The 4,170-nt window shown below is 48.6% G+C and overlaps 1 non-coding gene across 1 annotated transcript; it reads right to left on the reverse strand.

The window, feature by feature from the left end:
* Positions 1-3,930: 3,930 nt before the first annotated feature.
* LOC115872568 lies at positions 3,931-4,068 on the reverse strand. Its single transcript, XR_004047931.1, has one exon. It is a non-coding gene; the product is annotated as a U4 spliceosomal RNA (small nuclear RNA).
* Positions 4,069-4,170: the final 102 nt, after the last annotated feature.

The raw sequence follows: 4,170 nt of genomic DNA on the forward strand, positions 1-4,170 counted from the left end.
CCCGGGGATCGTCGGCTGGGGTCGCGCGCTGCGGGCTCGATGGGCACGGGGAGCAGACGGGGCCTCCCGGGATTGTGCTTTAAAATGGGCCGCGCCCCCTGCCGCTCCGTGCTAGAGTGGGGCGGACCTCCTCGTGCCAGGAGGACACACTCGGAGGACCCTTGAGCCTGGTCCCGAGTGACCTCTCCACCTGAGCCCCGGGACCCCCGCTCCTCGGAGGGGACCGCTGACTAACCTCCCCTAACGCTGCCAGCCCTTCCTTGCAGCTAGTCGCAATGTTGGATACTCGGCAATGCAGTGAGAGTTGAAGACCCTGGAAATATGGAGCTCAGGTGCTTAATACGGGCCCTCAACACACTACGTGGATCTCAGTGTTCTGCGAAAATGGAAATGTTAAGACACATTCAACCCCCAAGGTTGAAAGGTGGACATTCTTTATTCTTCGCCCCCAAATAGCACCTCATAGTTCGATCGTACTTTTTGAACTCAGCCTTTAACTAATTTTGATCTTCTTAGTCATTCTGGGAGGCACCGTGGTGGCACAGTGATTACACTTGGGCTGCGACCCGCACAGTCTACAGTTCGAAACCACAGCGGCTCCTCCGGAGAAAGCCTGGGCTTTCTACTCCCGTCAACAGTGACGGTCTCAGAAAGCCACAGGGGTTGCTAAGAGTCAGCTCAGACTCGATGGCAGTGACTTTGATAATCCTGGGCAAAGTTGGTATTCGTGGGTAGACTCAGAGGGTATGTGACCTGTCCCAGCTCACCAGCTGGTAAGTGGGAGAATTTCAACCCCCAGGCTAGAGGTTGATGCCTGCTTTCCATCCCCATGAAGTTAAACCTGGATAGCTACTCAGAATGGCAATGCCTGGCCCTACACTCCAGGTGCATCCTGGTTTACTCTCTGGTAACGTGTTTGTCACAATCCTAATCCTTCTCTAATTGTCCTCTCAGTTTAACGTGGGTGCATGCACATGTGCGTGCACACTTGTGTGCTCCCTGACAACTGGACAGTGTGAGTTGCGTTGTCTTAGATGTTCAGTAGACAGGGTAACAAAAACAAAAACAAACCTGTTGCTACGGAGTCAATCCCAAGTTGTGGCAACAGCCGTGTGTTGGAGAACTGTCCCCAGGGTTGTCTACACTGTGATCCGTACAGAAGCAGTCCCCCAGCCCTTTTCTCCCACTGAGTTCCGGGTGGGTTGGAACCTCCAATCTCTGGGTTAGCAGCTGATAGCAAACCGCCAGGAGATACGTCATCTAAATATGGGCACTCATAAAATCATCTGTACCCCATCTCTCAAGATCAAAGGGCTTGGCCTCATAGTTTTACTTTTTGACATTTTTAGTTTGAGAAGTTAAACCTAATGTGTGGTTTGGGTAAACTTTACAGAACTAATTAGTTTCCCAAGTCCCCATACTTTTTCTGTCTTCTAATTCCTGCTGCACAGTCTCCTTCCCTGGAAGTAGTATACATGGTGGACATGCTCAGCTGCGCACTGAAAGGCTGGACATTTGGGTCGACACAGAGGAGCCTTGGGAAGAAAGGCGGTGATTGATCTCTGAAGAGTAAGCCTTAGAGGACTTCATGGAGCTGAGTTCTCTTTTGACGCCCACGGGGCACTAGGAGTCTCCGGTCAACTTGACCGCAGCTGCTTTTCAGTTTTCCTAGACTGAAGATGACCGTTATTCCGCCCCTGCTACCTTGTAGGCTTCGGGCAACAACACTGAATTTGGGGATTAACAGTGTATCTGGTGCTATGTCCTGTCTTCCCGTGAGCCTAAAGCGGGCTTCTCAATAGCAAGAACTATCAGACTAGGGAAAGACCACTGGGTGGGAGCTGGGGGCAAAAGTAAACAAAACCCTGGTGAGAGCGGAGTTCAGTTTTATTTTTAGCTATTTACTTATTCCTTTTTAAAAATCTCTTTATCTGTGAGAGTCAAGATTTTAATGTCACAGAAAGTAGGTTGTGGGTTATTTCCAGGACTCTCTAGCCACAATGAGGAGACACGTCGTGATGTAGTGGTTACACATTGGGCTGAAAACTTCAAGGTCAGCGGTTTGAAACCACTAGCTGCTCCCAGGGAGAAAGAGGGGGCTTTCTATTCCTGTGAAGTGCTACAGTCTCAGAAACTCACAGGGGCAGGCAGGTTCTACCCCATCTTCTAGGGTCACTGTTGGCATTGAGTCTTTTATTTTTTAGCTACAATAAAAGTTTTAGCAGAAACCCACTAGGATTTTGTTCAACAGCCAGGTGCCATTGACCTGATTCCATCTCATGGCAACCCCACATGTGCAGAGTAGCAATGCTCCCTAAATTTCAAGGCTGTGACCTTTTAGAAGTCGATGGTTAGGTAGGCCTTGCTTCTGGGGCCCCTCTGAGTGGATTGGAACTACCAGCCTTCAGATAGGCATTTAAATGGACCATCCAGAAACTCCAGTAGGCTGTGCAGTACAGCCCACTCAGTACCAACTGAGTAGATTCCAGCTGATACTGACCCAGGTCACCAGCTGGTAAGTGGGAGAATTTAGGCTTGAGCCCAGAGTTTCAACTCCCAGGCTAGAGATTGATGGTAGAGATTTAAGACAGAGTAAAGCTACCCTTTTGGGTTTCTTTTTTGTGTGTGTGTGGTCATTAGTTTTTATTTATTTATTTTAACCCTTTTGGGTTTCTGAGGCTGTAAGTCTTTACAGGAGCAGAAAGCCTCCTCTCCCAGGAAAGGCTGGTGTGTTCAAACTGCTGAGCAGTCTGGTTAGCACCCCAACTCATACACCGTGTTTGGTTACCCTGACCAGAGCCTCCCTAGACTCATGACAAGCATGCCTTCTTGTAAGAGCTCGCTTCCAACAGCTTAAGAAAGCAGCCTGATAGGGGGATAGGGTCACTACCCGGCTACTGGATTTTAACGTAGCTGTTCTGGGGGATAATGAAAATGGCAGCCCACTTGCTTCCTGAGATCACAGAACCCATGGTGTTCATCATTCCTTGAGGAAATCAAACCAATTGAACCCCTAATGTATTTATCAAAATATAGGCACGGCCTTCTCCCCAGAGAGAAGTCTTGACTTTTTTCTGGATGCTCTTTTGCCAGCAGAAACAGCAGCACAAGAAAGACTTTACTGCTGACTCCAGAGTTTTAGCTGGAGGGTTCTTAAATGCCTTGAACATTATGTCCAGAAATAAAACTTCTCATGGAGCATTTTAGGAGCCCGGGTGGCAGGGTCTCAGTGCTTGGCTGGTCACCAAAACCGTGGCCGTTTGAGTCTATCTGCCACTCCGTGGGAGAAAGACGTGGCGCTCTGCTGCTCAAAAGACTGGCAGCCTTAGAACCCTGATGACTGGGGTGCGGAACCTGTTTCCTGCCAAGGCTCTTTTGGCTATTTATAACATCCTTCACGGGCCATACAAAATGGTCAACTTAAAAATGAGCTTGCTGGATTTGGTCAAACATTGACTTAACTCATCCCGAATGTGTTGGCTGGAACTGGCTCTCTTGGTGAGCTGTGTGATGGTAGCTGGCATGGATGGTTCTGGGAGATAGTACTGCTCTTTGAAAAAATGCCATGAAGTTACCAGGGCCTGATACAGCTGGTGGCCCTTGGTGGCACGGTGGGTTATGTGCTGGGCAGCTAACCAGTCAGCAGTTAGAAGCTAGCTCCAAGCGGCTCCAAGGGAGAGAGCTGAGGCGTTCGCCTCTCATAGAATCACAGTCTTGGAAAGCCCACGGGGCAGTTCGGTCCTGAGTCACTGAGTCAGAATTGACTCGGTGGGAGTGAGTTTGGTTTGGGCATATGGCCACAGCAGGACATTCCCCGCCTGCCCTCTAGGAGGGTTCTGCTCTTGTTCTGTATTACAGTCACTCTGAGCAGACTCGATTCAACAGGAATAGCTTCAGCTTACTGGTTTTTGGGATTTTTTAATTGTTCAGTCTCCGTAGAGACTGTCAAAAGTTGCCAATGCCAACTATATTTGAAGTCATGGTGAGGTATTGGGAAAAGTTTTCAATTAGCAATAATCATGCCTCGGATAAACCTCACTGGCTATGATATTGCCACTGCGCAAAGCTCGTTTTTTGTCTTTTTTAAATGGTGCATTTTGTTTAAACTCAATGTGTTATTTTCATCATGCGGACAAAAGAGTAAAATGTCCTGATAAAGGCATCATCAGA

The sequence above is a fragment of the Echinops telfairi genome, unplaced genomic scaffold (assembly GCF_000313985.2).
Source record: "Echinops telfairi isolate 266 unplaced genomic scaffold, ASM31398v2 ScPeMD7_7425;HRSCAF=8463, whole genome shotgun sequence".
In the NCBI taxonomy this organism is placed as follows: domain Eukaryota; kingdom Metazoa; phylum Chordata; class Mammalia; order Afrosoricida; family Tenrecidae; genus Echinops; species Echinops telfairi.